This window comes from Triticum urartu, chromosome 2 (genome assembly GCF_003073215.2).
Source record: "Triticum urartu cultivar G1812 chromosome 2, Tu2.1, whole genome shotgun sequence".
Taxonomy (NCBI): domain Eukaryota; kingdom Viridiplantae; phylum Streptophyta; class Magnoliopsida; order Poales; family Poaceae; genus Triticum; species Triticum urartu.
Window position 1 is genome coordinate 745,036,957 of NC_053023.1, and position 11,842 is coordinate 745,048,798.

Here is an 11,842-nt window from a genome sequence, read left to right on the forward strand (position 1 = left end):
GTATTAGCTAACAAAGAATCTACTCTTGGTCAATGGATTCAGTCGGATTAATGAACCAGTTTCCCTCCATAAACAAGAAAATTCAAAGGAAACCAACAGAAGCATCTCATGGGCATTTACTCCATGGTCAATGGATCTCACAAATTCTACACTACTAGTGCTCGCACAGTAGAAGAAATAGAAAATAGACAGCAGTGCTAGTCTCTATCGTTGGCTGTAACGTGCAAGTATCAGGAAAGCAAGTGGCCACGTTGTCTGCATCAGGTTCAGTCCAAGAAAATTTGAGAGCCCCCGGAGTACTATGCTAGAGCAGAGCCGCCGTCACTTGGAACGAAAAGACAAATAGAGTGAAAGGGTAGACCTTATTCTATGGGAAATCATGGTGGACAGGGCGGACAACCTCACCGTCGAGCTCGCCCAGCTTGTCAGGCTCGAGCGTGGGGTCTCGGTTGTCGCCGTCCATGGAACTGGAGAGGCGGAGAGCTCCTGTTGATCTGAATCGAAGAAAAAATTGATTGGGGTTGGGAGAGAGAAGGAAAGAATGAAGGAGACTAGGAGGAAGTAGGGAGGGACCTTGTGTGGGGAATTGTCGTCGCCGGTGAGGTCGAGCTTGGGCCTCCTGCAGGTCACCATCGTCGTCCTCTGCTCGTCCAACACTTGCTGCTCCAAATCTCTGGATGGCGAGGCAGCTGCATGGCCCAGGAGACGGAGGAGGGAGCCCCCTTGTCAGATCCATGGCCCTGGTCATTTGTTGTGAGCAGCAGAGGCGCGCCGCAGTGGCTAGGGTTGGCCGCCGCTTCCATGGGGCCGGTGCAACCACCGTCGCCATGGATCTCGGGCCACCATCATCGGTTGGAGGTGGGTAGGTCAAGTCGGGGGATAGGGATGAGGAGACGAGAGGCGTGGCGGCAGAGGACGGGGAGAAGGAGAGGCAACGTGTGGCGGCGGCGGATGGAGGAAGAGTTTGGGGACGGGGAAGTGTGTTAGGGTTAGGTTTTATACGGGGAAAGTTTAGGGCTTTAGGTGGGCTTTTTGCGGGCTTGCGGAGCTGTAATGGGCCTTTCATGACGGTTTTCAAAACTGTCAGCACAAATCCGTCATGCATTAGCAGGTTTCTTGTAGTGTAGTCTTCCTCGTTGGCGACTCCATCCATTCCAATGATGTTTCTTTTGCCTTTCCTCACGACAACACGACTGGGATTGCATGGGTCGGTTATGAAGAAGCATTGTGTCACGTGCTTAGCGTGTACCCATGGCTCGTTTTTTTGCGATAGCGTTCACGGTAGTGCTCTTGGCGTCGGGTATAGTCATGGTAGTGAAAATCCGGCTTTCTCTTTCGACATTCTTAGCCCATCTGACACGGAACATCGTCGTGTTGTGCCGTCCAGAGTAGTCAAGCTCCCAGATCTCCTCGACCCTTCCATAAAATCGTTCAGTTGCGCCGTTGTCGCTGCCGGTCATGCATTCCATCGTCACCCTTGAGTTCTGATCATCACTGTCCATATATTTGGCCTCCGTGTAGAACATGTATCCGTTGATATCATATGCCTGATAGGTTACGAGGTTGGGCGAGGGGCCATGTGCTAAGGTGTATATGAGCAATCCGTCCTTAGAGCCCTTCTCCGGGGGATTAGCAATAATATGCTCTCTGAACCAATGCAGGAAAGTGGAGTTGTGCTCTCTAGTAACTTCGGCGTCCGTCCTGCATACCCCCCGGTCACGATACTTCTTTGCGATAATTTCTTTGTGCAGTGCCACGAAAGGATCTACCTCGTCTAGGTGTTGTAGCACTACCAAGTTTGCTCTGTCAAAGTCGCTGCGTCAATCTGAGTATGCCATGTGCAGTTCCCTGCGACCGTTGCAGTGACCTTCTCCTTCGAGCCTCCCATCGTGCTTGTTAACGGGCAAACCAACACTAACACCAGGCGGCTGGTCTGCGCCATATAGAAAATTCTCACAGAAAGAGATGCACTCTTGTGTCAAATAGCCCTGGACGATGCTTCCATCCGGACGGAACATGTTACGAACGAATCCTTTGATGATCCCATTCATCCTCTCAAATGGCATCATGTTGTGCAGGAATGACAGCCCCAGGTCTATTATGTCATCCACAATTTGGACACACAGATGCACCATCACGTCAAAGAACGCGGGCGGGAAGTACATCTCAAGGTCATTTAGTATCACAATGATCTCTTCCTGTAGCCTTCGGAGCTGCTTCACACTGATCGACTTTCGAGAGATGACGTCGAAAAAGTTGCAGAGACCAATAAGCGTGTCACGGACGTGCTTGTCCATTATCCCTCTAAGGGCAAGAGGTAGTATCTGCGTCATCATCACATGACAGTCATGAGACTTCATCCCGCTGAACCTTTTCTTGTCCGTGTCTAGATATCTACTTATCTTGCCACAGTAACCGGAACTAACTTTGACTCCGGTAAGGCACTTAAAGAATTGATTGATCTCAACCTGACTTAAGGTGAAGCAAGAAGGGGGCAATAATCCTCATTCTTTATTTTCTTGCCCTTCTTCTCCCGTGCCTCTGTCTCCGTCTCTGTCTCGTCTGACATTTTATGGGGCGGCATGTGCAGATCTTCCCTGATTTTCAAATCTTGCAAGTCTTTTCTTGCCTTCGGCCCATCCTTGGTCTTATCCGGCATGTTCATCAGTGTTGCGAGCAAGCTCTCAAGGACATTCTTAAAGATATGCATTCGATCAAGGCAATGAGGTGTATCGAGTTTGTGCTAGTACTCCAAGTCCCAGAACACAGACCTCGTCTCCACGGCCCGACCGATCCAGCACCGAAACTACGGCACCTCCGAATTCTAGCACACGTTCAGCTCAATGACGATCCCCGGACTCCGATCCAGCAAAGTGTCGGGGAAGAGTTCCGTCAGCACGACGGCGTGGTGACGATCTTGATGTACTACTGTCGCAGGGCTTCGCCTAAGCACCGCTACAATATTATCGAGGTGGAATATGGTGGAAGGGGGCACCGCACACGGCTAAGGAACGATCGTGAAGATCAACTTGTGTGTTTAGGGGTGCCCCCTGCCCCCGTATATAAAGGAGCAAGGGGAGGAGGCCGGCCGGCCCTATAGGCGCGCCAAGGAGGAGTCCTCCTCCTAGTAGGAGTAGGACTCCTACTAGGAGGGGGAAAGAAGTGGGGAGGGAGAGGGAAAGGGGGGCGCCGCCCCCCCTCTCCTAGTCCAATTCGGACCAGGGGGGAGGAGGCGCGCGGCCCACCTCTGGCAGCCCCCCCTCTCTCTCTCCACTAAGGCCCATATGGCCCATTACTTCTCCCGGGGGGGGGGGTTCCGGTAACCCTCCGGCTCTCCGGTTTTCTCCGAAATCACCCGGAACACTTCCGGTGTCCGAATATAGTCGTCCAATATGTCAATCTTCATGTCTCGACCATTTCGAGACTCCTCGTCATGTCCGTGATCACATCCGGGACTCCGAACTAACTTCGGTACATCAAAACTCATAAACTCATAATATAACTGTCATCGAAACCTTAAGCGTGCGGACCCTACGGGTTCGAGAACAATGTAGACATGACCGAGACACGTCTCCAGTCAATAACCAATAGCGGAACCTGGATGCTCATATTGGCTCCTACATATTCTACGAAGATCTTTATCGGTCAGACCACATAACAACATACGTTGTTCCCTTTGTCATCGGTATGTTACTTGCCCGAGATTCGATCGTCGGTATCCTATACCTAGTTCAATCTCGTTACCGGCAAGTCTCTTTACTCGTTCTGTAATGCATCATCCCGCAACTAACTCATTAGTTGCAATGCTTGCAAGGCTTAAGTGATGTGCATTACCGAGAGGGCCCAGAGATACCTCTCCGACAATCGGAGTGACAAATCCTAATCTTGAAATACGCCAACCCAACATGTACCTTTGGAGACACCTGCAGAGCTCCTTTATAATCACCCAGTTACATTGTGACGTTTGGTAGCACACAAAGTGTTCCTCTGGCAAACGGGAGTTGCATAATCTCATAGTCATATGAACATGTATAAGTCATGAAGAAAGCAATAGCAACATACTAAACGATCGGGTGCTAAGCTAATGGAATGGGTCATGTCAATCAGATCATTCAACTAATGATGTGATCCCGTTAATCAAATAACAACTCTTTGTCCATGGTTAGGAAACATAACCATCTTTGATCAACGAGCTAGTCAAGTAGAGGCATACTAGTGACACTCTGTTTGTCTATGTATTCACACATGTATTATGTTTCCGGTTAATACAATTCTAGCATGAATAATAAACTTTTTTCATGATATAAGGAAATAAATAATAACTTTATTATTGCCTCTAGGGGATATTTCCTTCAGACGTTAGCTGCTGAGACGTCGTATCATCCATGCACCGCGTGCATCCGCAATATCCATGGCACACCTGGCCTGCCACATATCCGTAACCGAGATAGTCGTGCACTGTCGTGATCAGCGCGGCTCTCATGTTGGAATACTCGCCTTTGCTGGTGTCCCATGTCTTGGCCGGTGTTTTCCATAACGTGTCTAACTCCTCCTGAAGTAGCCCCAGATACAAATTAATATTATTTCCTGGTTGTTTCGGCCCTTGAATAAGCATGCTCATGTGAATGTACTTCGATTTCATGCACAACCAGGAGGGAGGTTGTACATCCATACAAACACGGGCCATGTGCTATGGTTGGTGCTCTGGTTGCCAAATGGATTCATGCCATCGGTACACGCGCCGAGCACGATGTTCCTTGCATCCCATTCAAAATACCGATAGAAGCTGTTCAACGCTCTCCACTGGCTTCCATCCTTGACGTGTCTCAGCTTCGGTTCATCTCCATCGTCGGGCTTCTTCCTCTCCGCGTGCCAGCGCATTAGCTTTGCTTCCTTGGGGTCTACAAAATACCTCTGGAGACGAGGAGTGATCGGTAAGTACCATACCACTTTCTGGGGACATTTCTTCCCAGCCTTCTTGTATCGAGAAGCATTGCACACCGGACAACTTGTTTTTTCCGCGTGCTCCTTCCGATAAATTATGAAATCGTTGATGCATGCATGGTATCTAACGTGTGGCAAATCAAGAGGGCACACGATCTTCTTGGCCTCATCAACACTACTAGGACATAGATTACCCTCGGGAAGAACATCCTTTAGGTACTTGAGATGCTCATCGAGGCTAGTGTCGGTCCATTTGTTTTTAGCCTTCGTCTTCAGGAGTTGGAGCATGAAACTCAAGCGGGTCACCTCAGGATTGCAACCATCATACAATGGAGTGTTCGAGTCTACCACCAGTTGCTCCAGCTTAGCCTCCTCTCTATAAGCAGCTCTCTCAGTACTCGTCTCCTTGCGAAGCAATGCTTGAACATGAGGGTCCCGCACGATTGAACTTAGTACCGACGAACTCTGCTGCATGGAGTCCATGTCGTTCTCTCCGCCGCCATGTCCGGCCCCTTCTCCGCCGCCATGTCCGGCCTCTTCCCCGCCGCCATTATCGATCATCTCTTCGTCTTGCCCCGTGTCATCATTGCCTGCCCTGTCGGCATCCTCAACATCGCCATCCTCATCTTCAATTATCCACCAAGTATAGCCATCCATGAAACCAGTCATGAGCAGGTGCGCTTCAACACGACCATCGTCATGGGGGTCAAGCCAAACTATTCCTTTGCATTTTCGACATGGACATAAAACCTCTGTCAGGTTATTTTCCTTCATGTCCTGCACCGCCGACCACAACCACCTGTCCACCATCGTTCCACTGACCATCGTCAACTCTACACGGTAATAATAAACAAATTGATTATAAAAATGCATGCATTCATCAAAGTCATACAAAAATTCTGCATGACCTTCCTTGAAAATAGGACATATATAGATCTAGAGTTTGCCCGGAATTCGCCGAAACGAAAATAAATCAACATTTCGGCAAAACATAGGCAACTCAAAAGCACAATTTGGCGTCAACTCATGCCACACACACAATTTCCATAAACATATCACACACACATAAACATATTTCCATTTTGCAAAAGCATGAAATATTAATCACACCTCTATCTCGAGATCGAGCACACGGTGGAGATGATGATGTAGGGAGGTCAAAAGTGCACAAAGCTCTTCTTGACAAAGAAAGATCTAGTTAGGGGGCAAATAGGTCACTTAACTAAATGCTACATCTACCTAGCTAGCTAATTTGGGAGGAGACAACTTCAAATAGTGGAGGGGGGAGGAAAAAGAGAAAGGAGATGAATTAATGGAGGTGGTGTACTTATAGCTAGGAGTAATGAAGAGAGAGAAAGGTAGGTAGAAGAGGGAGAGAATGGGGGAAGAAGTATTGAGGAAGAAGAAGAGTGAGAGAGGGAGGATGTGGGAGGTAGGGGAAAGGGAGGAGAGGAGATGGGGAGGGGGAGGTGGAAAAAGGTGGTGGGTGCTGCGTCTTAGCAGTAGCGCGGGAGAAAAAGCGCGCTGCTGCTAAGAGCGTAGCAGCAGCGCGCTTTCCTGTCACGCACTACTGCTAAACGGGCCAACCCTGTGCACAATTTCAAAATTAGCAGCAGCGAGGTGACAAAAAAGCGCGCTACTACTATGGCATTAGCAGCAGCACGCTTCCTGACGTCGCGCTACTGGTAAACTTATGTCGTTGTGTACTGTCGGTGGATTTTTGTAGCAGCGCGGTTTAAGAGTCACGCGCTACTGCTAAGTTTGCACCAGTAGCGAGCTTTCCGTAGCCGCGCTGCTACTACTTAGCAGCAGCGCCTCTTTTTGTGCCGCGCTGCTGCTAAGATTCTGTGTATAAGGTTTTCCCTAGTAGTGGTAGCTGCGGCAGATCACCTCCCAACGTTTTTTGTACAACAAGTAGAGTTTATTCCTCGACGATGGTCATATATCGTTTACAATAAGATGAAAAATAAAGTCAGGGATTGAAGATTCTCGTAAACTAGAAGATCTAGTGCTAAAGGATTTTTTGCCATACCATTCACACTTCATTTGCTTTATGGTAGCAATGCACAAAAGGGACTTTTGCAAAGTTCATAACAAAGTGCTTAATCTTCATGATGGTCGCCACATCCAGGCCAACATCTGCATCATGTCGTTGCACAAAATCCATGGCAAAGGTAGGTGCCCCTCCACAACGGATGCAAAATAGATGTTTGTTTGGAGTTAGCTATTTTCTTTTATTTGAAAACCCCATCATATATTAATTAACTTAAAACATTCATGCAATCACTCATTACGAAATTTGCCACGCAGTGGGTAACAGTATAAAAAAGTATACCATCAGACCTATTATCAAAACTGAACGTTGCAATCTCGTGAGCCACCATATTAGCCCTCCTGCTAATCTTGAAGATCTTTATACCCGCCAACAGCTTAGAGGCATTCAACGCCTCTTCCTTTAGGTCCATCAGAGTTGACCTGTCAACACCCTCTCTTTCAAACACAGAAGCCACAAAAGAACAACCAGTTTCCAAAATGATGGGCTTGTCAAGAGTGATACCAATATACAGACCGGAGTTAGCTTTTTTTCATCCAAAGCTGCTCCAAAAAGTTTAAACAAACGGAGCCTAACACACCTGGTGGACAATCACAGTCGAGCCATGTTATGTGGACTTTATTAATTCAAAGTCGGTCGATGCTTGCATCTACGTTCTAAAAGAAAATCACACTCGGGTCATTGGGACATTTTTTCATAAGGCCAAAATCTACGATGTTATGTGGGCTTTATTAATTTGAAGACATACACTCATATGGCCACTATGGCAACCGCCATCCGAACACAATTGCTTTTACCTGATGGATGTGGAGAAATGTTCCAACAACCACCAAGAAGATGTGGCATGTTTGAGGGAATACGGGAAAAAACAGAAAGCACATGGTACCAATCCCCAAATGTATCTAGTAGCAATGCTCCAACAAAAAAGATGGTCAAGAGACTCATTATGTATACAAAGTAGGCACTTTTTCTCCCCCACACATCCCCTTTGAAGGAGCACATCTCAGGTCAAAATATTCCCAATGAGTGCTAGCTAGGAGAAGGTTTTAATAAAGGGTAAATTGAGCTTCCATAGGTGCCTTTTTGGAGACACGGGATGTACACCACACAATTGCAAGTAAAATATTTCACAGAAAAAAGTCCCTTTCCTCCGTGGAATCCACACACACCACCAATTCTAGGGAAAACAACAAGAATATGATCCTCAACGCGGAGCCAATTATTCAACCTTTGATATATAGCTAGCACACTAGTGATGGACATGGCTCGATCGGATGGTCACGCGCGCTAGCACAGATTGTTCCTTCCTTCCTGTTCAAAAGAAGTGTTTCGCCGCTTTGTCTATTTTAGTATCCAGGTTCCCCTCCTCCACCTCCACCACTGCATCAACCACGACGCGTTTCTTTCTCCTCCGGCCTTGGACTGGCGCCGGCGCCGGCAGATTCGGGCTCCAGACCGACTGACTCCTCGTGGGTGAGTGGCCACACCCACTCTGGATCGACTAACCGATTCAGAGCGTTGTTTGCTACTGAATCGACTGACTCATCCACAGTGTTGTTTGCTTGTGAATGGACTCAGGAATTAGGAGGTCCAAGATCGCGGGTGAATCCGGAGGGATCGATGAACAAGACGCCGACCATGCGGATCCAGCGCCGTGGGATGTTCTAGTGGCGCCACCGATCGATTGCAATCCGTAGGAGATGGATAGGGTGACCAATTTCTTCGGAGCGCGGCGGGACACGACGACGACAACGACGACGACGAGCCTCTCTGCGACGACGACGAGCCTCTCTGAGTCCTGCGGCAACCTATACAAGTTCCTTTTGCCCAGGTTCTGGCGTCCTGTGAGTCAACCGGATGATTGTGATGGTGCCTTCACTAACGCAACCTCAGAGCGACGTCTTCATGATCCTGAGAGGGCACTGGTCGTGATGTATGGCGATCGACATCTATACTACCTGAATGCTGTTCCATTTTCGATTTCGGATGATGGTCCTTCTCCCCCCGCCAACACAGCCTCAACGCCGATCGATGGTGGTGCTGCACCGGCAGCAGCACTAGCACGCTCTCCGGATCCTCTTGCTCCCAGGGACCTCCTTACCCTGGAGACCATACAGGGACCTCCACACCACCTGGATGGTGATACATATTCGATTTCGGATGATGGTTCCTCTCCCTCCGTAAACACAACCTCGACGCCGATCGATGGTGGTGCAGCACCGGCCCCAACATCAGCACGCTCTCCGGATCCTCATGCTCCTAGTACCCTGGAGACTGTTAGAATAAAACGAGGCATACCGTTGATCATCCGAGGACCAAGCAATCACACCAGCACGACACCGAAATTTGTTAACGAGGTTCACCGATATGGCTATATCCCCGGGGCCTTACTATGGGCGCTCCTCCCATGACACCGCTATAATACCGCACCCAGTCGCCCTGGAGACCGGCACATACCGCCGGCTTCCCCTACGTTCTGGTTCTATTATGTTGGCATATGTTACATCGTGTGTCTAGCCCGCTATATATGAGAGGCCTAGGATACAAGTGTCCTACTAGGACACGACTCCATATCCTATCTAAACACAATACAACTACAAGTCCAACTGTAACCTACCCTGTACACTATATTCGACACAACTCCAACAAACTCCACCTTGGCGAATATTCTCCACCACCTTGAATCCGTCAATGCGTCAAACTTCCATGTACATTGGACTTGAGCTTATTCCGTGAGTATCGCCGCTACTCCAAAGACTACATGTGACTCCACCTGCAACTTGTAGTCCCTTCTTTTCTTGACCACAGTCAACACTCAAGCAAAATTAAGTTCCTTGTTACTCTAGTTTGTGCTCCCAACTTTCAGAGTACCCGTCAACACCATCACACACCAATCACCGACCTGCGTGACCGTGAACAACTCACATATTGGTGTCACATATAAGAGTTACCTGAACTCAACATCGCCGCTTCTTTCTTTCTGCTTGTCTGAAACTTGAAGGAATTTCACCATTGCTTTTAGTCATCCCGAGTCAAACTCGCAGTTATCTCATCACATGTATGACCACTAGAGCCCTGACCCGTCTCCATGCCCCGTGCATACCGCACGCCTCGCCGCTATTACCGCGTTGAGCCTCTGCTGTCCCGGTCGAGTCTCAAGGGTCGCAAACCCACACCACTCAACCCCCACTGCAGAGTACCACCGATCATCACCGACCGATGACGAGTTTCACGCTTCCATCAGACCACTGGGCTACAGTCCGAACTACGTGTCCCTCGCTTTTTCCCGTTGAATAGGCTTCGACTCTCTGTCGACTTACGCCGTAGCCCCTCAATCAGCACAGAGTGAAGTCCTCCAGACTTCAGCTCCACCTTCAACATATGTCTAATGTTCTTGTGTCTCCTGACTTAGTCACTAATCTTGTTTCCGTTCGTCACCTTGCTCGTGAGAATCCTTTAACTGTTGAATTTGACGATATCGGTTTTTCTATGAAGGACGCCCGTACACGGATGGTGCTCCATCGATGTGATAGCCCGGACGAGCTTTATCCAGTGCATCCCTCCGGCGCCACCACCACCAGTCGCCTCGCCGCCTTCGCCGCCAGTGTCGATCTTTGGCATGCCCGTCTTGGTCATACCAACTCCACCGTTATGCGTCAGATCCTTCAAAGTTTTTCCTTCTCATGTAATAAGGTCGATGTCGGTGTCAAAACCGGCGGATCTCGGGTAGGGGGTCCCGAACTGTGCGTCTAGGCCGGATGGTAACAGGAGGCAAGGAACACGATGTTTTACCCAGGTTCGGGCCCTCTTGATGGAGGTAAAACCCTACGTCCAGCTTGATTAATATTGATGATATGGGTAGTACAAGAGTAGATCTACCACGAGATCAAGGAGGCTAAACCCTAGAAGCTAGCCTATGGTATGATTGTTGTATGATGAAGTTGTCCTACGGACTAAAACCCTCCGGTTTATACAGACACCGGAGAGGGTTAGGGTTACACAGAGTCGGTTACAATGTAGGAGATCTTGAATATCCGCATCGCCAAGCTTGCCTTCCACACCAAGGAAAGTCCCATCCAGACACGGGACGAAGTCTTCAATCTTGTATCTTCATAGTCCTGGAATCCGGCTGAAGGTATAGTCCGGCTACCCGAACACCCCCTAATCCAGGACTCCCTCAGTAGCCCCTGAACCAGGCTTCAATGACGACGAGTCCGGCGCGCAGATTGTCTTCGGCATTGCAAGGCGGGTTCCTCCTCCAAATTATTCATAGAAGTTTGTAAACACTAAGAGTAGTGTCCGGCTCTGCAAAATAAGTTTCCACGTATTGCCATAGAGAGAATAATATTAACACAAATCTAATCTGCTGACGTATTCCGCAGCGTGACATCACACTACGGCCAAGCCTTTATTCGAATCGTTTTCACTTTTCCACCTCAGCGTGTTTTGCGAGGCGGTTTCCTTGGCACGTCTTGTTAAAGCAGAGATCGTGTCCTCCATTTACGGGATTCTCATCAATACGGACATGGGTAACCCAACCGCGCCATTTATCACGGCGCTTGGGGGGCAAGCGAGTTTTACTAGGCTGGTGGAGACGCATAGTCGCATCCGCCCATATAAGGGGATAAGGATCCACCTTTTTACCTACGCCTTCTTCCTCCTTTGCCTATCCGTCTTCTGCGCACCCGAGCTCCAACGCCCAAGCCCGCACTTCCTACCTCAACCTTCTCCAACAATGTCCGGAGCGGGAGGCAAGTGGATGGTCTCCTCCGTCACGGAGGGCCATGTCAAAAGGCTAAGGAAGGCCGGATACTTGTCCAAAGACATCGCGCACCGGCTTCCTGA

General features: G+C 49.0%; 1 long non-coding RNA gene across 1 annotated transcript; it reads left to right on the plus strand.

The window, feature by feature from the left end:
* The first annotated feature begins 8,274 nt into the window (after window positions 1-8,274).
* LOC125534599 lies at window positions 8,275-8,980 on the plus strand. Its single transcript, XR_007294516.1, has 2 exons — window positions 8,275-8,470; window positions 8,576-8,980. It is a non-coding gene; the product is annotated as an uncharacterized LOC125534599 (long non-coding RNA).
* The last annotated feature ends 2,862 nt before the right edge of the window (window positions 8,981-11,842 follow it).